Source organism: Pseudorca crassidens, chromosome 18 (assembly GCF_039906515.1).
Source record: "Pseudorca crassidens isolate mPseCra1 chromosome 18, mPseCra1.hap1, whole genome shotgun sequence".
NCBI classification, from domain to species: domain Eukaryota; kingdom Metazoa; phylum Chordata; class Mammalia; order Artiodactyla; family Delphinidae; genus Pseudorca; species Pseudorca crassidens.
In genome coordinates, this window is record NC_090313.1 from 10723694 (window position 1) to 10750250 (window position 26557).

The following is a 26557-nucleotide window of genomic DNA, read 5'->3' on the forward strand; positions in this document are numbered from 1 at the left end:
ATCAACTTATAAACAGGCTGGTTATACAGATGGGAAAACGTCAGCCACAATGTCCCCTTGTCCTTAGGGAGGCCAGACACTGATACTAATCCTGTCATCATGCCACCCACTGCCTTTAATTAAGGGATGCTTTGGGTTCCAAAGGCATCAGAAAGCGTAAGGGATAGAATACTTGACGCAGAGACCCCCGGGGAACAGACCACACACGCGTTGCACGTAAGGCAATTCAAGGGGACTCAAAGGGAACAGGGATGGAGAGAATGGCCAGACTGAGGCTATTCACTCTATTCTCAGTGGCGGTTCAAGAGCCACAGCCATCAGCGGGGACTGGCCGTTTGTGCCCTGCCTGCGCTGAATCAGATCGAGCACATAGAAGAGATACTGGGCTTGTAAACCTTCAGCAAAAGCAGTTTCTGGGCCAGCTGAATGATGTGTTTGCCTGTTTCTTTGTAGAAAGTGGCATATACCACAGACAGGTGGTTTCCAGTGGCACTCTTTCTCAAAGTCCTTCAGAGGATCCCAAAATATTAAGCAGGCAAAAGCAAGGCAGCCCTAGTTGAAATTTGGGTGAAGATGAGAACCCCACCCACATGGCCTGTCTCCCGCCTCCTATGGACTGAATTGTGTCCCCCTCCCCTACAAAAAAAGATGTGTTGGAATCCTAACTCGTAGCCCCTGTGGATGTGACCTTATTTGGGAATAGGGTCTTTGCAGATGTGATGAGTTAAGTTATGGTGAGGTCATACCAGAGTAGGGCGGGCCCTGAATTCAATATGACCGGCGTCATAAGAAGATGAGAGAGACACTGAGGGAGGAGAAAGCCACATGAAGACACAGACTCCGAGGGAAGACAGCCATGTGAAGACAGAGGCAGAGATTGGAATGATGCCACCACAAGCAAGGAACGCCTAGGGTGACAAGTCATTGCAAGAGACAAGGAAGGATCCTCCCCCAGGGGCATTGGAGGAAACATGGCCCTACCATCACCTTGATTTCAGAGGTCTGGCCTCCAGAACTAGAACTGTGAGACAATAAATTTGTTTTAAACCACCCAAATGCTACAAAATTTGTAGTATTTTGTTATAACAACTCACAAGCCCAGTCCATCCCCCAAAGACGGCGTGAACCATCCTAGTGTTCCAAGGAAACTAGTTTGAAAAATACTTGTATAACTCAAAGATCATGAGCTTTGGAGTTCCACAGATTTTTCAAGTCCTGGATTTATTATAGTTACTCCTGGTGTAACCTGGGTTGAGTGTTATACCTGAGACAAAATTCAGCTTCTTGCTTTAAGAAAGGCAGGACAGGTGAATTCACTCACTCCGTTTACCTGAGTGCCTCACAAAATCTGCCAGATGGGCTTAGTCTGAGCTGATGTGCAACATACCCCAAACCATTGCACTAGCTATCTAACCTCCCAACCAAAATCCCCCGTTGACCAGTTGTCAATTGGGCCACTTTTCTATCCACCATAGCAGGTTTCCAGCTTAAAGCAGGCCTGAGTCAGTGGAAGGGAAAAGATCAGATATTAAATCAAGTTCAAGTTGAACCATTCCAGTTTCCAAATTGAAACTGTGTTTGCTACCTACAGGGACCACTGAACGTTTCTAATATCTAAGGGTGAGGAGATATGAAATACAGTCACATTCTGGGGTACTGGGTGTTAAGACGTCAACATATGAATTTTAGGGGGACGCGATCCAGCCCATAACAGGGTCTGTCTCCCTGTCAGTGGTGCACATTAGAATAGCCTGTCAGGGGACAAAAGGGTGAGCCCCAAGCCTGCTTGAACCCTAACCAGTACACTCAACTCTGAGTTTTCTTGCTTCCCAGAAGCCTAAAAACACAAAATCCATGTTTCCAGAATTAATAGAGAGGTCCACTTTTCTGAATCAGTATGTGGAAAGAGACAGCCACCAAACACTGATACCTTAAATCCCTGTGTGCAGCCTGGAAACTCACGGCTAAAGACTTTCTTCCCCAGTCAGCTCAGTTCAGCAACTTACTTTCATGTAGTATCATTGCCACACTACTACCTTCAAAAATTACATCTAGACCTCACACTCATTAAGTTGGCTGCTATCAACATTTTTTTTAAACTGAAAATAACGAATGTCGATGAGGATATGGAGAAACTGGAACCCTGGCGCACTGCTGGTGGAGTGCAAAGTGGTGCAGCCGCTGTGGAGACCAGTATAATAGTTCCTCCGAAAACTAAAACTCGAATTACCGTATGATTCCAGCATTACCATTTCTGAGTATGTATCCAAAAGAATCAAAAGCAGGGTCTCAAAGAGGTATTTTTGTACAGCCCTGTTTATAGCAGCATTGTTCACAATAGCCAAAGGTAGAAGCAACCCAAATGTCCATTGATGGATGGACAGATAAACAGAATGTCCATGCATACAATCAAATATTACTGTCTTAAAAAGTAAGGAAATTTTGATCCATGTAACAATATGGATGAACCTTGAAGACATTATGCTTAGTGAAATAAGCCAGCCACAAAAAGACAAATACTGTATGATCCCACTTATATGAGGCACCTAGAAGTCATATTCACAGAGACAGAAAGTAGAATGGTGGTTGCCAGGGTCTGGGAGAGGGGGGAACTTGTCACTCAATGGGTATAGAGTTTCAGTTTTGCAAGATGAAAGGGTTCTGGAGATTGGTTGCACAACAATGTGAATGTATTTAACCCTACTGAACTGTACACTTTAACATAGTAAATTTTATATTACATGCATTTTATCAAAATTAATTTTTTTCATTTTTAATATACTCTGTCATCTGATCCGAAAAGCTAGGGGCCAAATTAAAATAGCAAAACAATTCCAAAGCCACACTTAAATTACGCTTCCACATCCCCTTGCTTTCTGTATTTGACCAGTATACCCTGTTTAAATTTAATATTGATAGTTTATTATCTTCCCCAATGCTGTATGTCACTCATTCAAAATTAAAATCTTCCTGTAGTATGCCCAGTAAATATTCAAGTCCCATTTGAACGTTTAGAGGGCTGGCATCACCACCCACTGAATTAATGAGTTTATTTGTTGTCAGCGTGCTCATCCTGATTCACAAGGCTACGTCAAAGGACTTGAGACACACGTCATTCCCCACAGGTACACGCTTGACCTCCTCTGTCTTAATCGGTCCCAGGAGCATTAGGACAGTTGTCTTGGGATATGTCAGACCCCAGGCACTGTCTTCTCTTTCAGAGTCTGCATTTCACGTTGGAAACAGCATGTAGGGCCCTACCCAGGGAAACACTGAAAGCACAACAAAACAGTCAGCTAGGGAACATCAGGCTGGCGACAGGTTGAGCGTGTATTCCATAGGCCCCAGGGAGAGCTGTCACAGTGAACTCAGCTCTCTCCTCTGGTGCTGGGGACACTCAAAAGCTGGCTCGCCCAGGTCCAAAGCAGAGAAAGGCCTCCTTCTAGTCCTGTTTGAGCCAAGAGTCAAGAGGGCAGGAAGGAGTCCAGGCTCTCTGGACCTTTGGTGGGACTCACAGACTCACTGAAACACCCCTCAGGGGTTCATCAGGCTCTTCTCACATAACCTCTTCCTGACCTCTGTGCAGGGCCCCAAACTGCCCCACTCCAGAAGCCTGCTTTTGCCTCCCCCAAGCTCTCATCCCAGCAAACACCACATTTCTGTGTTCTACCAACTGAACTTCAGAGCCAAACCCACGGAGAACTTCGAATCGGGTGTTCTTTTCGATCCACTGACTCCTTTTTCAGGGCAATGAAAAGGAGCCTTGCTCAGGGCCAGGTCAAGAGATAATTGGGAATTCTGCAAAGCCCTAATGAGCACAGCCTGAAGGTCCTGGCTGTGTCCTCACTTCCGACAGCCACCTCGTGCCGACACGTCACACCACCAGCCCTGATCGTCTTATGCAGGGGTGCCCCAGCCCAGGCAGGGTCTCCACTCCCTTCTGCAATTGCCTCACACCCTGGGCGAACTGTTAATTAGGTGCCTCGTTTCTTGGCGTGTATACAGGTCTGAGCCATCTGCTTATTGATCACACCCTTCAGAATATATTGGATTTGAAGGAATCCAGTCACAAAAGCTGATAATGCTGCAGGCGGCTCATTGAGAAGGTTTCTCCAGAGCAAACTTGAGCGTATACAGTGTGTGGTGACCAGCAAGCTACAGAAATACTGACTGCAAAGTTCATAGATTATCATTATTACAAAGCAATATAATAATGAAATTCAGAATTTCTACATGAAATCCTTTTGCTATGTTCTTGGTATTGCAGAAAAGAAAAATCTATGAAGTGGACCAACAAGCTACACAGCTACTGAGACCACTACCCAAGTACTAATGAGCCCATTGACCACTTTGCAGGTAACCTTGAACTGGCTTCTCCAATCCTGATCATGTATCTGAATCCTCCATGAAACCAAAAAGCCTTTGTGGGCAAGGCTGGCTGACCTGTCCAACTCTGCAGCTCAGGCATCTCTAAAGAGCATGTAGACACATGTGTCGTTCTCGGCTCTGCTCTCTAAAGCTTAACAGAATGGAATTGCTTTGGGTTTTTTTTTTAAACTCACCTCCAAATAAGAATGTCTGATATCCCTGGCATTTATCCCAAAACATCAACCACTGGGAAGATTTCTCATTTTTTTCATCCTGAATTCTTGTTCCATTCCTCTCTTTAACTCACTCCTTTGTGGGACAGAGACAGCTTGTTCTCAGACTAAGGTAAAACACCAGTGGAGACAAAGCAATACAAATCTGCCCTTGGAGCCCCAGATGTATGAGATGAGTCTTCCTTTCTTGTAAAAGCTTTATTCCAGAGAATCCTACAGGGCACAGTGTTGCAGGAACACAGAGTGACCCATGGGAACCAAGCCTGGAATAAGCAGGGCCTGGGGTCGGGGCCACGATTCAACCACCCACCCCTGGCAGGTGCAAAAGTCACATCACATGGTTGACGAAGGCTAGGTGACAGGAGGCCACCTTTGATCCTTAGCCTGTGACCCATCAGATAAAAACCAAATCCTGACTTAGGTAGGGAGGGACTGTATTCAAAAAGACTATTGCAATAGGAAGAACGCTCTAATCTTCTCAAAAGTCAGGCAACAGGGAGGGGTAAGCAAAGCTAGGAAGAACCAGGTATGGCTGGGGGGTGGGGGGTGAATGGAGGGCGTGATTAGAGATTGGAGCAGGAAAGTCTTTCCCTGAGGTCAGCCTCAAGGAGTGGTCTCCACATTCCCGTTTGGCTCAGGCTTAGGGTGGGTCAAAGTTCAGGGGTCTGGGGGAAGGAGAGAAGTCTGGCGAAAGTTTGACCTGGTCAAGTTAGCAGATAGTTTGTCTTAACCAGTCAAATAGTGAGCTAATCACTTATGAGGCCAAGAATGGGAACTGGAGGATCTGTGTCTGGCCTTGTCACAGGGAAATAAGGGACAGCAGAGAGTCCTATCTAAGTTGTGGTGAAGGGTGGTTCTTTGTAGTAAACAGTTTTTCAGAGCACAGGGGCGGGATAGAGGATGTCTTGAGCACCACTGTTTCCCTGGAGCACCGGGCAGGTTTCCCACAAGTCACCTCACCTCGCAGGCCTTCTCCTTTCTCTGCTGTAAAATGAGATTCGAATGATACCTGCTTTACCCGCCTCTCACTAAGACTGTGAGGGTCACATAAGGTGTTGGTGAGCATCTTCTATAGCCCGTAAAAAGGCACATGTGAATAACGCGGGCGATTATCAGCTCTGTGTTCACAACGGGTTTCAGAGATCACCCTCGCTGTCATTAAATCTCCATTTTTCACAAAATCTCCGTTCTTCAAGCCAGAGGTGACAAGACGGCCGTGTGGGAAGCAGGGCTGGGACATCCCGAGCCCTTCAGTAAACCTCAAGACGGGCATGGTTTTCCCTCTGACCCCATTCCCAGTCTGTAAACTGTCTAATCTCACAGAAGGCACTGTCTACCACGCAGCGATAGGTAAAGCAAGCGCTTGTGAGCTATCCTTGGAGATCAGAGTTCTCCTTCAAAGGTTTCCTTCAAAGGTTTTCGGCAGCTCCCATCAGAAATCCCCACCACTGTCCTCCAGAGGTAGGAGCCTAGCCAAGCAGCAGGTGTCACAATCTGCACGGCTGCTGGCAAAGTGTGACTAATGCTTCGGACAGCAAGCCAGACAGAGATGCCCAGGGAGCAAAGCTTTCTCCAAAACCCAAGGAAGAAAATCAATGTCCCAGAAAGGGGGGCGGGCGGCAATCTATAGGAAAGAGAAATGAGTGATATGTAATGCAATGTGAAGATTTTTCCCCCTCAGGCAACTGACTCAATAGAGAGTGAAACCTAACAACCTCTGGTTGGGAAGGTCAAGACTGAAGAAGGGAAGGAGCTGGTTCTCGTATCGACTGGCCACGGACTCACAGGCCCCTGCTGCTATCCGGGCCTGCTTTTTGTTTGCTTCTGTTTTTTTCTGATTTATTAGAGCTGAATCTCCCAAAAATGGGACATCAAGTTCAGAGCTGAAACGACTGCTACGTCGGTTTATTAGTTCTTCTCCCTGCTATGAAGAAAGCCCAAATATGACAGTGTTTGCATTTGATTTCATGACTGATCACCCCAAACTGTTTTTCAACAGGTTTTTGAGCACCTACTTGTAAGCTTCAGAAGCAGTTTCATCAGAAATATTCTAGAGCGAATATCCATTTTATGCACTTGTTTAAATGATTGTGCTGGAGGCATGATATACCTTCCCTAAATGATCAAATCTAGAATATTACATCTAAAATATTCATCCATCATTATTATATTATTGACAGAGGGGACCATGTTGTAATTATCTTTGCATGTCTTAATTACCAGGCATGGATACATGCACTTTCAGATAATGACATCAGCATCATTCGTCACACGGGCTACTGACCACTCTGGCCCACCTTCTGTTTCTCCGTCAACATTTGCATTCTTCTTACAACTGATTCTCCCTCAAATATATGGCTGGAAAAAACCAGATCCTCTCAAACAAATATAAAGAGCACAAAATGACTGACTTATTCCTCCAGCTCTTCCTTACATTCTCCTTGTTTTTCTGCTTCTGAGACCACACTGGACCACGGAAATGATAGACAGATAGTGCTTTCTGTCAACTATGCTAGAAACATTGTCTTAGGAAAGACGGTACTGAAAATGAAAGACTGCATGTTGACTGTTGTTACCAGCATTTACTATTAAAATAACCCCACCTCATGAAAAACAAAGGGATAACCCCCCCCCCCCGACTAAACAGAGGTAATGAAAGAGTTCCTTGTTTATAACCAGTGTGTGTTTATCATTCCACATCTCTTCAAATCATCTGAATATATCAGTGTCAGAAGTTGGCCAAGGGAATAATGTAATTTCTCTTTGATATGTTTGCTCAACGAACAGAAGCACTTGGGATTAACCTTTCTCTTGCCTTCATTGATCCTCTAAGATCTAAAGGCTTTTAGTAAAATTGACCTGACGAAGGCCTAATTCTTTTTATAATTTGGTTAAATCCTAGCCTGCATCCCAGATTGTAACAGATTTCCTTGCATCTATAAATGATGACAAGGAAACAGGCCCAAGATACTATTGAATTTCTAGCCTTTTTAATTTGAATGATTGGCCATTCTTTAAACATAACTTCTGAACTGCCGATGTAAGGATAGTGTCTCACTAGATACAACTTTTGCCCCAAGAGGAGAGGGAAAAATCATTAAATTATTTGGGGAATCAGGTGAGAGATGTTCCATATGCCAGCATCCTAGTTGGTCAGACCAGGAAAACCCTAACCAGTAGCCATCATTCTGACTTCTGAAAGAATCATAAAACTTTTTACTTGTAGGTACATTCTTTCAGGCCACATTCTTTTTGGGTTTGGAGGTTTTTTGCATTAGAAACAAGGAAATGAATGAAAAGATAGTCACTGGTGGGAGGGTGTTTCTATGACCTCTCCTTACGCTTTCTCTGCAGAGGGGCTAACTCCCTAATCACAAGGCTGAGACGAATCCACCGTTTGCCAAAATCCTGTCATCTCTCAAAAATAATTACGTGACTGACTTGCAATTTCTACAAAAAGTGTCACTTCACAAATTTGTTGTTTTCTAGATTACATTTTAAAATTCACTGACTATCTGCTGTATGGACATTAATTTTTAAAACTCAAATAGAGTATTTCTCTGCATTTGGGCAGAATTCATCTCTCAATTAGCATAACAGGTGGGCCCATTTTTCTGCACATGCCCACTGTAGTACTCAAACATTTGCATCCAATCTGCAATTACTCTGCTAGTTTCTTTATTCTATCCCAGTAAATTTGTTTCCCAAATAGATAACAAGAATGATGTAAACAAGAAATTAGGGAATTATGATGATGTAAAGGGAAAAGCATGGGATTTGAACTCAGGAGAGCTATTCTTCAGTTCTTAATTTGCTATTTTCTATCTAGAACATCTTGAACAAATAATTAAACATTTGCAATCCCCAGTCTCATCCATAAAAGGGAATAGTGGTACCTCATAATGAGATTCTAATGAGGCCAAACAACACAACACATGTGAAAGCTCATGAATAACTATAAAGTTCTTTATAACACATTTATTTTTACCACTGAGAGACAAGTTAATAAAACAGTTACTATGAGCTTTGGGCTCAGACAAACCTGGATTCAAAATCTCACTCTAAGCCTTACTGTTTAAACTATGTGATCTGGGCCACGTGATAGGCGGAAGTCTTACATGGCCCCAGATCGTCAGCCCTAATCACCAGGACTATGACTGTGATAAGATATTACACCCATGGCAAAAGGGATTTGGGAGATGTTATTAAGGTTACTAATCAGTTGGCTTTGAGTTAGTAAAAATGGAGATTACACAGGTGAGCTTGATCTAATCGTGTAAGCTCTTTATTTTTTTTATTTTTTATTTTTTTTGTGGTACACAGGCCTCTCACTGTTGTGGCCTCTCCCATTGCGGAGCACAGGCTCCGGACGCGCAGGCTCAGCGGCCATGGCTCACGGGCCCAGCCGCTCCGCGTCATGTGGGATCCTTCTGAACTGGGGCACGAACCCGTGTCCCCTGCATCGGCAGGTGGACTCTCAACCACTGCACCACCAGGGAAGCCCTCTTTATTTTTTTAAAATAAATTTATTTATTTATTTATTTTTGGCTGCATCGGGTCTTCGTTGCTGCTCGCAGGCTTTCTCTAGTGGCAGCAAGCGGAGGCTACTCTTTGTTGCGGTGTGCGGGCTTCTCATTGCGGTGGCTTCTCTCACTGCGGAGCACGGGCTCTAGGCACATGGGCTTCAGTAGTTGTGGCACATGGGCTCAGTAGTTGTGGCTCGCGGTCTCTAGAGCACAGGCTCAGTAGTTGTGGTGCACGGGCTTAGCTGCTCCATGGCATGTGGGATCTTCTTGGACCAGGGCTCAAACCGTGTCCCCTGCATTGGCAGGTGGATTCTCAACCACTGTACCACCAGGAGAGCCCCATGTAAGCTCTGTAAAAGCGGGGAGTTTTCTCTAACTGATAGCAGAAGGGGAAATCAGAGAAATTAGAAACAAGAGAAGAATTTGATGCACAGTTGCTATCATGGAAGAGGGAGAAACTTAGAGTGGTCTCTAAAAGTTGAGAGCAACCCCTAGCCAACAACCCACAATGAAATGGGGACTTCAGTCCTACAACCACAAGGAACAGATTCTGCCAACAGCTGGAATCAGCTGAGAAGTGGCTCCTTCCCCAGGGCCTCCAGGAAAGAGCCCAGCCACACCAACACCTTGATTTGGCCCTGTGACACCCTAAGCAGAGAACCCAATTGAGTCTGTCCAGAGACTGTGAGATAATAGGGGGTGTTGTTTCAAGCTACTAAGTTCATGTTAATTTGCTAGGGCAGTGGTAGAAAACTAACACAGGCAAGTTGAAGATAAAGTGAGTTAAGCAGCCTGCCTGGTGTATAGTACAAAAGAACAACCTGTAAATATGAAGCTCATTCCTTCCTTTAGAGCCGCATTTCTCACATTTTAATTTATGCCTCTATTTCCTGGGGATCTTGTTAAAACGCAGATTCGGATTCAGTAGCTCAAGGTGGGGCCTGAGATTCTACATTTCTAACAAGCTCCCAGGTGATGTGGATGTCACAGCTCTGCAGCCCACACGTGGAGTGCAAAGCTTTGGAGCTCACTTCAGCCAGTGGATCTCAACCCTGATTACACAGTAGAATCTCCTGGGAGACTCCTAAAATGCCCAGAAGCTGGAGTCCACTTTTAATTTAACTGGTCTCAGTTGGAACAGAGGCCTCAGTTCTTACAACGAATCTCCTCTGTGCAGCCACAGATGAGAAGTATTGCCTCAGACCCGTGCTCTCGAAGGCATGGTTCCTGGACCAGCAGCAGCTTCTTGTGGCAGCATGTTAGAGATGCAAATCCCCAGGTCCCTCCAGACTCAATAAGTCAGAATCTCTACGTGTAAGCACAGGAATCTGTACTTTCACTAGCTTTCCAGACGGTTCTAACACTTGCTTAAGTGTAAAACACATTGCCTCAGGGCTTCCCTGGTGGCACAGTGGTTGAGAATCTGCCTGCCAATGCAGGGGACACGGGTTCGAGCCCTGGTCTGGGAAGATCCCACATGCCACGGAGCAACTGGGACCGTGAGCCACAATTACAGAGCCTGCGCGTCTGGAGCCTGTGCTCCGCAACAAGAGAGACCGCGATAGTGAGAGGCCCACGCACCACGATGAAGAGTGGCCCCCACTTGCCGCAACTAGAGAAAGCCCTCGCACAGAAATGAAGACCCAACATAGCCATAAATAAATAAAATTTTAAAAAAAACATTGCCTCAGATCAATACTCTCATGCTATAGGTGTGGAAATGAAATCCAGAGAGACTGAATGATTATCTAAGACAGAGGTTGGCACACCACAGCCAGTGGGCCAAATCTGGCCACTGTCTGCTTTTGTAAATACAGTTTTATTGGAACACAGCCACGCCCATTCATGTACGTGTTGCCTGGGGCTGCTGCAGTGGCAGAGTTGAGGCGAGGCCACCAAGATGAAAATATTTACTATCTGGCCCTTTACAGAAAAAAACTTGCAGATCCCTGCTCTAATAATACATAGGTTAGTGAAGTTAGTGAAAGAAAAGGCAGAATTCAGCTGTTTTGCAACAGTAGCTGATGCAGACTTAAAAGGAACAGAACTCCCGGATGAACGGTGACCAGGATCTGCTCCATCCCTGTGTCTGCAGGGCAGGCAGGGCTCTGGGTTCTGATGCTGGTCACTGGTGTGGAGATGATCAGGGGTGGCAGGGCAGGCCCCCAGGAGAACGGGCATCATCCTGAGGAGCACTGGCCTCAGGCCAGGTCTTCACAGATCTCCAGTCTGCCCTTGGCTGTGGGAGATCATGGGTTCCTTAAGCCCTCCGGCTTTCACAGCAAGCCTGGAGTTGACAGCTGGCTGATCCAAGGGTATCATTTTCTTTTTTTTTTTTTTTTTTTTTTTTTTCATTTTCTTTTATTAAGGCTTCAGTGAAGTTAAACCCAGCTGACTCTGTGATTCTTACAGCTGTCATTGCCCTCATACAGCTGTCAAAGCCCGGTCACCAATAACCACCAGGAATCACCTGCAGTCAATGAATTAGCTGAAACTTAGCAGCTTAAAACATCACCCACTGATCATCTTCTAGCTCTGTGGGTCACAAGTCTGGGTGGTCTCAACCGGGTTCTCTGCTGGGTCTCACAGGTCCAAACCAAGGTGCTGGCAGCGCTGGAGTCCCATCTGGAGGCTCCAGGGAAAACCCACTTCCAAGTTCATTTAGCTCATGGCAGCAAGGGGGACGCACAGCAGAGAACTGAGCTGAATACATGGACAGATGACGGCCAGACCACATACTGCAGTAGAACTGACCCACACCCTCCGGCAACCAGCCCAGGAAGACAAACCGCAGCCCCTGAGGCGGAACGACAAGGACTTGATTAATAGCTAGCAGCTTCCTTAACTTTTGCCCACACTTCCAAGTCAGGACCAAGCAGAGAAAGCCAAATATGCTCCCCTAACCAATCACATGCATGCCCACTTCTAGCTATCCTGCCTACAGCTTCCCCAGGCGCCCGTCCGGGCATTCTCGAAGCTTTCTCTTGTTATTCTCAATAAAGCCTCCTGTTCCCTACTTCCCACTGGGTCTGCCAAACACCAGAGATGGTGGCTGACTCCCTTCCCAGAGCAAGTTCTGGGTAGACAGTCTTTTCTTGTTCTCAATTGGATGGTCTTGCTTATTTCCGCAGACCCGTGGGATATCTTAGTCATAGGGAAATGAGAGCGGCTTCTTACAGTATTTGCCCCTGTGCTGGGTGATTCTACAGAGAGTTTAAAGAAGCAAGGGCAGTTCAAGACTAAACGGGCAAAGTAAATCAGGATGGGTACACAATTCACCCATCAGAATGGGTACTGGTCACCTTGGTAATTTTAACCAGGAGGCAGGAGGTTTGAAGGTGGGATAGAGTAAGTCAGTAAGAAGTGATAGTCTTTCATGTTAGTTGGAAGAGTGGAATGTTTAGTTATTTGGGGAGAATTGCTAGTGTCCTTGTCTCCATCTTGTCCCCATACCACTCTAGAATGGTCTTCTCTCTGTCTTGTTCTACTACAGCCATGGAGTGGCCTTGTCTCATTATTGTTTATACCCTGTGAGTGCTGTTCATGTTCATTGGTAACATCACAGCATCTTAGCTTTCGTGGCCATTTCTCACTTTCTCATTGTTCAAGTGGCTCTCAGTCACCTAAGCCAGAGATCAGCAAGCTCTGGCTGTAAAGGCAAGATAGTAAATATTTTAGGTTTCATGGGCCACATACACTCTCTGTAGCATATTCTTTATTTTTCATTACCCTTTAAAAGTGTGAAAGAAATCCATTCTTACATACAAAAACAGGCCACAGGTCATAGTTTGCCGACCCCTCACCTAAGTCATCTTCCACCAGCAGCACTCCTCACTCAACACAGGTGAGAACGGTAGTAGCAGGAAGCCATTGGGTACCAAGGATTATCAGCACCCCTCTTATCACCCCACCTCTTATCTTTACGGCTGCCTGACTTGAGTCACCCGGCTCTTCCCAGGCTGACTCTCTTAGCCTCAGTTTCTCCCAGAGCTGAGCGCAAGGACTGTACTGGGGAAGTGATCCAAGCAGTCAGAGGAGACCAAGCAAAGCGGAGAAGGGCCGAGTCCACAGGGAGACGTCTTTATAGAGTTGGAGTCGGCTGCCACTGTAGGCAACGAGCTGTTCCATTCTGCACAACCCTTGTCCCAGGGGAACAAAAGAGGATGTGTTTATCCATCGGCTGCTCTTCCCCCCACCCCACCGCTCACACAACGGCTACTGCACCCAGACATCCCCCCGCTGCACTGAGTTAACTCAGCGCACACGGAGCAGGTCCTAGTGGCCCCACCACGTGCCAGGACAATGGCGAAGTCCAAGGTGCAAAGCGAGAGTCAGGTTGCTTAGTCGCATGGTAAGGTGGCCTGCTGGCAGGTGGCTGGAACTGTGCACAACAGCTTGCCCCACAGTCACCACAATAAAAGATGAGACCTAGAGGAGTTGGAATGGTGCTCAAGAGATGACCAGCATGCCTGCAAACTCTACCCTTCCTCCAAGCCAACCACTGGATGAAAGCAGAGAGGGAAAGCTCCGCCCCCAGGTGGGACCCCCAGGAAAGCCCTTGGCAATGAATCCAGAGGAAGTTAGACAGAGCACTCCAGAAGTCCGCACCTGGTCCTAGCTACTCAAGAATCATAGACTTCTCAGCAGCCCCGGCCACTGCTGCTTGAAACTTGTCCTTACCCGGGATTCCGTGGTGCCTCTCACTCCTGGTTTTCCTCTCACCTCTCTGACTTATGCTTTCCTCTCTCTTTGTAGGCTCCTTCTCTGAATCTGAAATGTGGATGTTCCCCAGGTATCTTTCCTAGGTTCTCTTTCCAAATGTTCTCCTGGGGGGACCTTATATAGATGTTCATGCTTCAACTACCACCTATGGACAGACAACTCTAAAATATATGTCACCATTTGTCAAATGGAGCACTAGGTCCCTGATCATCAGCTCAGCTTCCACGTCAGCAGCAGAGTGAAGGCATGACTCTATGTATCTGCAAGAATAGGCATGAAATGACAGCAAGAAAACCTGAACAGCCAGTAAATGTTTTCCTCTAATTAATACAGCTCCAGAGGAAGGAGGAACAGAAGCATCTTGTACGGAACAGACCCTTGGCTCTTTCAGCAACCTGTAACCTGGCCGTCTCTATCTCTGATGGCGGTCCACAGCTTCCCCCTGGGTCTGCTGTGAGATGTCTTAAGGGAGATAGTAAAAGAGATCTTTCATGGAACTTATTGAGATTTAGCTTTAGACAGCCTTGAGCGAATAGATGGCTGCCTTTGGTGCCAGCACCCATTGAGAAATGGGTAGGAAGTTGTATACGAAAGAAGAATGCATTTTTGCTTCTTAACAAGAAAATGGTTTGGAAGAAGGAAAGAATGTGTATGTGTGTGTGTGAGAGAGAGAGAGAGACAGAGAGAGCTGACAATTTGAACTACTATCATCTAAGCTGACACAGGAAATTCAGAGATGTGAAAGAGGAAGAAGGAATAAGAGTAAAAGCATCTGTAATTTTATTTTGGAAAATAAGATACACATCTCTTATGGGCTGAATTGTGTCCCCAAAATTCACATGTTAAAGGCCTAACCCCAAGGACTTCAGAATGTGACTGAATTTGGAGACAGGGTCTTTAAAGAGGTAATTAGGGTCAAATGAGGTCATGAAGGTGGGCCCTAACCCAACAGGACTGGCATCCTTATAAGAAGAGATTAGGGGGCTTCCCTAGTGGCGCAGTGGTTGAGAGTCCGTCTGCCGATGCAGGGGACGCGGGTTCGTGCCCCAGTCCGGGAAGATCCCACATGCCGCGGAACGGCTGGGCCCGTGAGCCATGGCTGCTAAGCCTGCGCGTCCGGAGCCTGTGGTCCGCAACGGGAGAGGCCACAGCAGTGAGAGGCCCGCGTACCACAAAAAAAAAAAAAAAACACAAGAAGAGATTAGGACCCAGACAAGTGCAGAGGCGGGACCATGTGAAGACACAGGGAGAAGACGGCCATCCTCATGCCAAGAAGAGAAGACTCCGAAGAAATCAACCCTACGGACACCTTGATCTTACACTTCCAACCTCCAGAATCACAAGGAAATGAATTTCTGTGGGTTAAGCCACCTAATCTGTCGTACCTTGTTATGGCAGCCTGAGCAGACTAATATAACACTTTATATTCATGTTCCTCAATTTCAGAAATGACCTTACTTGAGAAGACATTTCTTTTCCAGTTTGGTCCTATACAGAAAGGATTTATTCCCTTTTTCAAAGGGTTGGCTGAATGGAGTCCCCAGAAAATCTAATACTGAAAAATTCCAACTAACACTTCCCTGTACAACTTCAGGTGTGCTGTGGGCAAGTCCTGTCTTCTCTGCCCGCTTCCCCCGCAGCCACAGTGGGGCGGGATGGAGGCTGCTGACCTCCCACGAATCCCCCTGGGTGCAATGGAGACTTATCATGTCTCTTTATCTGAAATAACGTTCATAGCCGTGGACTTCTACGATCCGAAAACTTAACTCTTTCAACAGAGTAGGTTAGAAAGGCAATGTGGGAGATGCAGGAGGGAGGGGATATGGGGATATATGTATACGTATAGCTGATTCACTTTGTTATACAGCAGAAACTAACACACCATTGTAAAGCAATCATACTCCAATAAAGATGTTTTAAAAAGAACAGAAAGGCAATGTGGAAAACGTAACAACCAGTTACTTCAAGAAATTTCCCTTCCCCTTTTGACTTATCTCAAAATTTCAGGCAGTTTATGCACAGAATCTTCCAATTTTTTAAATTAATCATAAGTGCCTGAAGGTATAGAAGCCCTGAACATTTACGAGACTGCATGACCAGACAGAAACAGAAGGACTGCTGACTGTCCAACCAGGCAATGTAATTTCCCAATTATCTTCCTCAGGCAAATTGTGGATCTAAATATAACATAGTGAAATCTTTGCCACTTTTCCACAGGGCTGAAGCATCAATGCTTGATCTGTTTTCTCTCTTCTGCTCAAGAAAACAAGGGTGAGTGAGGGTGATCTAGATGCTTGTCAAATAAGACATTGCTAAGTTAAAAGGGAAATCTTCATGGCATTACCCTGCCAGCAACAATGAGGGGAAATGGGAGGGCTTGAGTTTCTCGTGCCCCGGACACCAGGAAGGAATAACGGTTCTGAATTTAGACCCTTCAGGCAGCATCTCTAAGTGGAGGGAGATGGCTGACTCACAGGAAGCCCTAGCTTGTTATTTCAGGATGACATTAATTGACAGACAGTAGGTCCCCACTAAGCATAATGTTTATGGCAGCTGATAAGAGCCCCTGGAGCAAGCCAGAAGTGGTCCAATTTCCCAAGACGGACCCCCAGACTGTTGGGGGTGGAGGCAGGATCCAGCAGCATCTGAATGTGGCTAACTTGTACCTCTGTGCTCGAGAGAAGATCTCCCTTCTCAGCTCAAACCCTGACCCCCAACAGCTTCCTGGAAATTAAGTGCAAGTCCTGAAGGCACCTTCCTCTTGATAGAATCCAGAGCCACTAGACCAGCATCTCCATTGCTCTGTATTCAAATAGTTCTTGACCCCCTACAGTCAAGGAAAACATTGGGGGTCTATCAAACCCCTCCACGTGGCACTCTAGGTCCTAAACTCCTCCTGGCCACCTTCCTCATACCCATCTTCTCAACTTTTTTGATGCTGCATTTTGTTTTTGAACCTGTTTTTGCCCATGTGGTTTGAATTTATGTTCTAGCCTTTTGCATCCTGTTATGGGCTAAATTGTGCCCCTCCCCAAAACTATATGTTGAACTCCTAACCCCCCAGTAACTCAGAATGTGACTTTATTTGGAAATGAGGTGTTTACAGAGTTAATTAAGATTAAATGAGGTCACTGAGGTGGGCCCTAATCCATCATGACATGTCCTTAAGAGAAGAGGAGATTAGGACACAGACACACACAGAGGGACAACCATGTGAGGATACAGGGAGAAGGTGACCATCTACAAGTCAATGAGAGAGGCCTCAGAAGAAACCAACCCTGCCAATATCTTGAGCTTGGACTTCTGGCCTCCAGAATAGTGAGAAAGTAAAATTCTGTTGCTTAAGCCACCCAGTCCGTGGGCCTTTTTATGGCAGACCAAGCTGACTAAGACACCTCAGTATCCTTCTAAGACATATATTTCTATGTTTTCTTTTTTTTCTTCTCTTACTTCAATCATGGTTGCAAGGGTGATATTCAAAATATTTAAAAACTGTTATAGCATGGGCACTTCCCAACCAGAACTGATTCCTGCTACAGCAACGGAGCCACCACTTCCACCTATTAATAAATTATGAGTGGATCAAGGGACCCAGAGGAGGTGATGATGGTTGGGGGGTTTCAATGGCATGGGACTTGTGATGGAAGCTATTTGCCATAGAAATATTTCAGTATTTCAATGTATCCATAACCCTAGAGCCATCCCAGCTGAGCATCAGCCTGCTTGATCCTTACAGCTGAGCAGCTAGAGCTTCCTCATACTCTGTCTTCCTCTGTCGTGGGAAAGAAGCACCATCATTTACGCACTCAAGCAGCCTAGAAATCTCCACATCACCTTGATTCTTCCCACTTCTTTATATCATTTGTGACCCTTTCTCACTGATTGTATTTCTCAATGTTCCCATCAGCCCTGCTGAACTTCAGTGCACTATCTCTCACCTGTACCATACAATGGCTTATACCTAGTTCTTCTGACTTTACCCTCTTCCACCCCATCCAATCTTGGCACTCATTCTAGAGCTAATCTGCCAAAGAATGGTTCTGATGGAATTACCTCCCTCCTCAAAAAAACAAAAACAAACAAAAAAACAATAAATAGTTCCCTGTTGTACACCAAGGAAAGTGAAAATATGCTGATTGATTTTTTCAGGATTATCCACAACCTGAGCCCAGCCCACCTTTCATTCAATTCATTCGTTTATTCTACAAATACGTATTCAACTCTACTGAGTGACATGTCCTGGGCTAGGCACTGGAAATCCAATCATGAATGAGATGTAGCCTCTGTCTTTGAGTTTCTTACATGCTAACAGAGACAGGAAATTATAATACAGTGTGAGAAGTGCTATGAGTGGCATAAGCCGTGTGCTCCGAAACACATAGGAGGAGCATCCAGATCAACTCACTGATGACACCTGAGCTTGTTCCCAATGCATCAGAAAAGCTGATCACTTGACCAGAGGGAAGGCAGTTGAGAATTCAAGACAGAGCGCACAGTTTTGAACAAAGGTCAAGAGCATTATCATTTTTGATAACTGCAAAGGATTTACTAAGGTTGTATGGGAGATTTCAAGGGAAAGGGTGGTTAAGACCTAAAACTGGAAAGGCAAGCAGGAGCCAATTCCTGAAGGGTCTTGTGACTCATGCTAAGGGATCTGGACTCACCTGAGAGCAGTGGGAACCACTGACGGGCCACAGAAGGGACATGGTCAGACCTGCATTCTGGAAGGATCGTGCTGCTTCAGAGTGATGCAGGGACTGGAAGAGGACAAGACTGGAGGGCATGTGGGATGATCATGTGGGCAGATGATTTCAGTATTGGACATGTTGAGTGTGAGATGGAAATGTCCAGTATGCAGGCGGAGATGTGGATCTGGAACTTAAGGGGAAGATGTGAGCTGCAGATGTAACTTGAAGAGTCATCTGTGTATAGCCACACCCATTATCCTTGTCTCCTAATATAACTTCCTAATACCCTACCCTCCAGCTACACCAGACCACTCACATTGCCCCCAAACACACCAGGCACCTCCATGTAGCTCTTCCTTTACCTGTACAGTTCTTCTACAAAGAGCCACCGTTACCATTTCCTCCCCTCCTTGAGTCTTAACTTGTCAAAATTCTACTCATCTTTCAAGGCTCATCTCTATGAAGTCTTAGCAGATTCCACTATTCAGAATTCATTGCTTTCAGATTTTTTCTTAATACACACACCAAAAAAAATATGTTTCCCTCATTGAAATATCTGTCCCTTGAAGATGCTTATTTATCTTTCCGCCTCCTATCACAATGCTCAAAAGAGAGCAGATAAACAATATATATTTTTAAAAAAGGAGTTCCCTGGTGGTCTAGTGGTTAGGTTTCAGCACTTTCACTGCCGTGGCCTGGGTTCAATCCCTGGCTGGGGAACTGAGATCCCACAAGCGACGTGGCATGGCCAAAATTAAAAAAAAGAAAAGAAAAGAAACAAACAAAAAAACCCAATAAATTTTAGTCGAAGGCCAAGATAAGCCTGAGAAAAACAAGGATTGGTGATTTAGCCAGGGTATAGTCAGAAAAAGAATAACCACTCTAGGTAATTCTAAAATGGAGAACTGGTCCCACAGGTAAAGGAGAAAATAAGAAGCCAAAAGGGGATAGTGAGGGAACCCAGAAATTATCTACAGCAGGAATCCTCTGCTATTCTTCAGCTTCTGGAACAGAAGCAGTGCTACTGTATCCCAGGAACTGGGCTCATCTGGTAGATGCTGGGTCTACGAGGACCTTTCAGTCTCATAGCAGAAGCTGGACTCCACCAGGAGCTAGAGCCACAGACAAGACACAGTTTCTGGTGAAGAGGTCCCCCAAGGTAGAGAGTGGAGGGGAAATTCCCTTGATTTCTCCTTCTCTCCCACCTTATACCTCCCATCAGTATCTCCCATTGGCCAAACCAAATGGAAGCCAGTTTATGTGGGAGCTTGGGAAACACACCCTGCAGGATCTTCCATCTGTGAGAGGATGAAGACCAAAGTAGAGGCAGAGTAGAATGGATCTGAGCACACGTAGTATAAATGGTCAGTTTTGCTAATAACCAAATGGAAGTTCATTCCACAAGCTTAAGTTTAAGGGGTTTATTTTCTAATAAGGGGAAGAGACGACGATGACCTCAAAAATGTTTGCTCTCTGGGCAATGAGCTGGGGCCTGGAATACAAAAGGAAATACATTTCACTGTTTAGCATCTTAAGATCTACAACAGGGCATATGGAAATGAAATGGAAACACAATAGGGTAAGTAAAGGCCTAATTGTGAGGGGATATTTGATATGGGTTTTGAAGGATACCCAGGAGTCCTCAAGTAGACAGAACATCATAAGGGCCACTAGGAAAAGTATTTTTTTAATGTTATATGAGTTTAGAAATGAGAGAAAATATTTCTAGCTGAAGGGCTTGGAGAAAATATCTTTACAGAGAAGTTAAAATTTTCATCTAGCCTATTTTAAGAGGTGGCAAATGAGGTAAAGGGGAAGCAAAAGCTAAGAAGTGAGCAAAAAATTTCAGAGAAATGCTCAGTTGTTCACTGGGAAGTGGTACCTTCAAATCAAGCAAGCAATTCTCCCTGGTGTTCCTTCCAGAAACAGATATTTGTGCTCACTGGCAAGCTTGGCTGAGAGAACAGTTCCAGCTCCTGTGGTCAGTCAAACCTCTAATATGGTGCCCCCAGATACCACCCAGTGAGTCTAGATTACCCAGCAGGACAGACCCCAGCGGGACAGGCCCCAAAGCACATCTTCATGAGCTGTGCTCTGAGGCAAAAGGACGCTGAGCAGGTGGGTGTCCCCGTCTCTCTCTAAGAAGTAACTTTTGTCCTTCAAAGTTGAGCAGTGGAGACAACAGGCTTCCTCATAACTGCTTGGGAATTATGTTTTTTAATCCTTTGGAAGCTTTGAAACGTGCATCAGCCCTATGTCCGCACACAGCAAAAACTTCCTAAATCTAACAGCCAGAAGAAAAGCATAGAGAAACCTACAGAAGCTCTGTTTATTGTTTGATTTGAATATTCCCTGGGAAAGATATTGCTATTATTACTCAATTACATGACTGCTCCTTCTTAGACATATGACTACAACTAAATATATTCCATTGGTAATTGATTCGGTGGTTCTCCAGTGAAACTCACACTCAGTGTCCTTGTAAAATGTCTTTATGTATACAGAGGACTCATTTAGGGAGACAGCAGTAGAAAGGTCCAAGGTTCCTGATTTTTTTCTCTCCGATTCTCGGAGAGAACAGAAGTTCGCTGCCCTGCAAACATTGTCTAAAGACTCTGTCAGCAGAACTGCATTTTGAATGCAGGTAACAAAAATTATTTTAGTATATTCTGCACCTGTAGCTCATTTCATCCCTAAATAATAATAATTCTATCACTTTGTTCTTATTCAAGAGCTGTAGCTCCTTTCTTCCCCCAATAAATAGACAGCTGCAGTTTTATTAGGCATGGACCTCAAAAAACATATTTGTATATTATTCCACGAGGCTAAGGTATGTTCACTCCAGGCATAATATTTCAGAGACAACTAAAATAATTACATGTGAAATGCTAGCAGAAGAATTCAAGGCTGCATGTCAAGGTACAATGAAGCAAAGACACAGTCGAAAGAACAATTGCAAAACTTAATCCTATGGTAAATATCTGTCAGATCACAATTCTGTATGAAAACAGATGTACCTAGAGTTGTATGCCATGTTGAAAAGTAAGATAAATTTAAATTAAGCAAATAAAGGGGGAGGGGGCACAAAGGCACATTTGGGAGATATATAGGACTCTTGGGGCTTTTGTTTTTAATGAATTGGAAAGTCAGCTGGGGAAAGAGCCACAGATATGAGAAGAAATGTGATCAAGGTAAGAATTTTGGAAGGTAAAAGAAAGCTCTAATAGAATATGACTTTAAAAGAAGCAAACAGTTGAATTTTTCATTGCCCAGATAAAATTACAGATCACAGATTTTAGAGAAGACTTGCTGAACAGAGTTAATTTTTGATTTTTCATTTGGGAGATGTGGTGGGGCATGGAGTTTGTGGTTGATACATACATGAACCAAGTCCAAGATCAATGTTATCCCTAATTTTACACTCCATGTTGATGTCTGCTCCAGGAAAGACAGCAAAAACACTGAATCAAATTCAACACATGCCATTCAACAGAGACATGGCTCCTCAGACCTCTTGAGAAAGAAGAACCTCCCTCCTTTTTAATTCTCCCACTTCCTTTGCAAGCTCCTTTTTAGTCTTTCTGGGAATTAATGCCCGAATTCTGACCAGGTGAGTAGATTTCTTAAAGTCACCAAAGATTCTTTTTGATGGGAAAAGCTACAGATCACTTTTTCTTATCACATGTAGCTCAACTTAACTTAAAGTAGGGCTAAAATTCCATGCCCCTGCACTGGGGCTTCCCAACCCCTCTCACTCTGTGACAAAGCACCACACACCCACATGTCAACTCCTTCCTGAAGGATCCCCCCTTCAGGAAGGGATCCCCTACCATGGACAGTCAAAAGTTCTCACTTTAAGTTCTATGTAAGCTGGGCTTCCCTGTGGCACAGTGGTTAAGAATCTGCCTGCCAACGCAGGGGACACGGGTTCAAGCCCTGGTCCGGGAAGATCCCACATGCCACGGAGCAACTAAGCCTATGCGCCACAACTACTGAGCCCATGCTCCACAACAAGAGAAGCCACCGCAGTGAGAGGCCCACACACCGCAACGAAGAGTAGCCCCCGCTCGCTGCAACTAGAGAAAGTCCGCACGCAGCAACGAAGACCCAACACAGCCAAAAATAAATAAATTCTATGTAAGCTTCCTCTAGCCCCTTGATATGCAAGAGTCATGAAGATATTCAAAACATGCATTCACATTTATTATCCTCAATAAAAAGCAACAATTTATCAACTCTCAACTCTTTTGTTCTCTGATCTGATCCACTAGCCTGTAATTAGTTTTTAAATGCTCAGAGACAAACTGTACCCCTGCAAGTCACACTATAGTGAGCAAATTAAATATGTAACCATAGTTTTACATAATATTCATATGAATAGACATGGATACATCTCTTAGAAACATAATTTAATAGACTGTTCTAATAATACACTGGGGAATTTTAATGTATTACACCATAGCAATTCCAAATTCAATAAAAAAGAATAGTAGATACACTCTCTTGAACTAATAAGCAAAATAGAATTTAAAACTCTTTTCTTTGTGCATTTTTGTAGAAGAGTTTTTTTCCTTCATCTCTCACAATAGGGTACAAAGAATGATAAATTGTTTGATTCTGCATAAAGCTTGGAAATAGAGTATTAACCTTAGACTGAAGTAAAGGATATCCTATAGTGTAAAAGAGCAAATTGCAGGGAAGGAATGAGACTATGTATGGTTATAAATTCTGAATACCTGTGTAATGTTATGCTCACAGGGATACCAAGTATGATGAATTAAAGTCAGGTTATTCTTCAGAAAGAGGTCCTATGTCCTTTCCCAGCCACATGGGGAATAATTTTGAAGGTATGTTAATATATGTCCCCAAATGTCCTCCATTCATAGCCAACCACCCAGTCTTTACTGTTTGCTACATTTTATTTTAGTTTTATTTTATTGTGATATGGTTTCCTGAGTATTATCCTGAAAATTCTCATTATCACCACTGTTATCAATCCGCTGCTATTAGCAAGCAAAGTAGGTTAAGTATAGGATCAACTGGATATCCACATGGAAGAAAACATTAATCTTGACCCCTACGTCACACCATAAGCAAAAATCAATTCCTATTAGATTATAGATCCAAATGTGAAAAGTAAAAGTTCAAAGTTCTAGAAGCTATCATAGGAGAACATATTTATTCTCTTGTGGGATAGCCAGGATTTCTTGAATAGGTGCTTAAACCACTAACCCTAAAGAAGAATATTTATAAATTTTGACTGTATTAAAATTAGGAAATTCTGTATATCAAAAATTGACATTAAGTAAATAAAATGCCAAAATACAAGTGGGAGAATATATCTGCAAAACATAATTGTCAAAAGATTTAAATCCGAACTCCCCTGGTGGCACAGTGGTTAAGAATGCACCTGCCAATGCAGGTGACACAGGTTCAAGCCCTGGTCCGGGAAGATCTCACATGACATTGAGCAACCAAGCATACATGCCACAACTACTGAGCCTGGGCTCTAGAGCCCGAGAGCCACAACTACTTAAGTCTGCACGCCTAGAGCCCTTGCTCCACAACAAGAGAAGCCACCACAATGAGAAGCCCTCGCACTGCAACGAAGAGTAGCCCCCGCTCGCCGCAACTAGACAAAGCCAGCGCGCAGCAACAAAGACTCAACACAGCCAAAAATTATAAATTAAAAATAAATAAATAAATAAGATTTAAATCCTGATTGTTTAAAGTATTCTTACAAAGAAATATAAATAACAGAAAATTGCGCAGAAGACTTAAATAGGTGCTTCGCAAAAGACTTAAATAGGTGCTTCACAAAAGATGGTATCCAAATTGGCAATAAAGAAAACGTGGGCTTCCGGGAAAATGGCGGAAAAGTAAGACGCGGAGATCACCTTCCTCCCCACAGATACACCAGAAATACATCTACACGTGGAACAACTCCTACAGAACACCCACTGAACGCTGTCAGAAGACCTCAGACCTCCCAAAAGGCAAGAAACCCCCCACGTACCTGGAGGTGATTAAGAACGCTGCTTAATGGAGCTCGAGACGGGCACGAGCTGCGGCTAAAAGCGCGGACCCCAGAGACAGGCATGAGACGCGAAAGCTGCTGCTGCCGCCACCAAGAAGCCTGTGTGCGAGCACAGGTCACTCTCCACACCTCCCTTCCGGGGAGCCTGTGCAGCCCTCCACTGGCAGTGTCCCGGGATAAAGGGAAAACTTCCCCGGGAGAACGCACATCGCTCCTCAGGCTGGTGCAACGTCACGCCAGCGCGACGTGGCGCCGGCCTCTGACGCCGCAGGCCCGCCCCCGCACTCCGTGCCCCTCCCTCCCCCGCGGCCTGAGTGAGGCAGAGTCCCCGAAGCAGCTGCTCCTTTAACCCTTTCCTGTCTGAGCGAAGAACAGACGCCCTCCAGCGACCTACACGCAGAGGCGGGGCCAAATCCAAAGCTGAGCCCCGGGAGCTGTGCGAACAAAGAAGAGAAAGGGAAATCTCTCCCAGCAGCCTCAGAAGCAGCGGATTAAAGCTCCACAATCAACTTGATGTACCTGCATCTGTGGAATACCTGAACAGACAACGAATCACCCCAAATTAAGGAGGTGGACTTTGAGAGCAAGATTTATGATTTTTTCCCCTTTTCCTCTTTTTGTGAGTGTGTATGTGTATGCTTCTGTGTGAGATTTTGTCTGTATAGCTTTGCTTCCACCATTTGTCCTAGGGTTCTATCCGTACGTTTTTTTTTTTTTTTTTCTCTTAATAATTTTTTTATTTTAATAACATTATTATATTTTATCTTACTTTATTATATTTTACTTTATCTTCTTTCTTTTTTTTTCTTCCTTCCCTCCTTCTTTCCTTCCTTTCTACCCCCCTCCCTCCCTCCCTCCTTTCTTTCTTTCTTTCTTTCTACTTCTACTAATTCTTTCTACTTTATCTGCCTTTTATTCTGAGCCGTGTGGATGAAAGGCTCTTGGTGCTCCAGCCAGGAGTCAGTGCTGTGCCTCTGACGTGGGAGAGCCAACTTCAGGACACTGGTCCACAAGAGACATCCCAGCTCCACATAATATCAAACGGCAAAAATCTCCCAGAGATCTCCATCTCAACACCAGCACCCAGCTTCACTCAACGATCAGCAACCTACAGTGCTGGACATCTTATGCCAAACAACTAGCAAGACAGGAACACAACCCCACCCATTAGCAGGGAGGCTGCCTAAGATCATAATAAGTCCACAGACACCCCAAAACACACCACCAGACGTGGACCTGCCCACCAGAAAGACAAGATCCAGCCTCATCCATCAGAACACAGGCACTAGTCCCCTCCACCAGGAAGCCTACACAACCCACTGAACCAACCTTAGCCACTGGGGACAGACACCAAAAACAACGGGAACTACGAACCTGCAGCCTGCAAAAAGGAGACCCCAAACACAGTAAGATAAGCAAAATGAAAAGACAGAAAAACACACAGCAGATGAAGGAGCAAGATAAACACCCACCAGACCTAACAAATGAAGAGGAAATAGGCAGTCTACCTGAAAAAGATTTCAGAATAATGGTAGTAAAGATGATCCAAAATCTTGGAAATAGAATAGAGAAAATGCAAGAAACATTTAACAAGGACCTAGAAGAACTAAAGATGAAACAAGCAATGGTGAACAACACAATAAATGAAATGAAAAATACTCTATGGAATCAATAGCAGAATAACTGAGGCAGAAGAACGGATAAGTGACCTGGAAGATAAAATAGTGGAAATAACTACTGCAGAGCAGAATAAAGAAAAAAAGAATGAAAAGAACTTAGGACAGTCTCAGAGACCTCTGGGACAACCTTAAATGCACTAACATTCGAATTATAGGGGTTCCAGAAGAAGAAGAGAAAAAGAAAGGGACTGAGAAAATATTTGAAGAGATGATAGTTGAAAACTTCCCTAATATGGGAAAGGAAATAGTTAATCAAGTCCAGGAAGCACAGAGAGTCCCATACAGGATAAATCCAAGGAGAAAT

The 26557-nt window shown here is 44.6% G+C and overlaps 1 long non-coding RNA gene across 1 annotated transcript in view; it reads right to left on the minus strand.

Annotated features, from left to right (window-relative positions):
• The window catches only part of LOC137211174 (uncharacterized), a 72858-nt gene extending 48040 nt beyond the window's left edge, over positions 1-24818 (minus strand). The window contains exon 1 of the long non-coding RNA XR_010936934.1: positions 24554-24818. This is a non-coding gene — a long non-coding RNA (uncharacterized lncRNA). The remainder of the gene's footprint in view (positions 1-24553) is intronic.
• Between the last annotated feature and the right edge of the window lie 1739 nt (positions 24819-26557).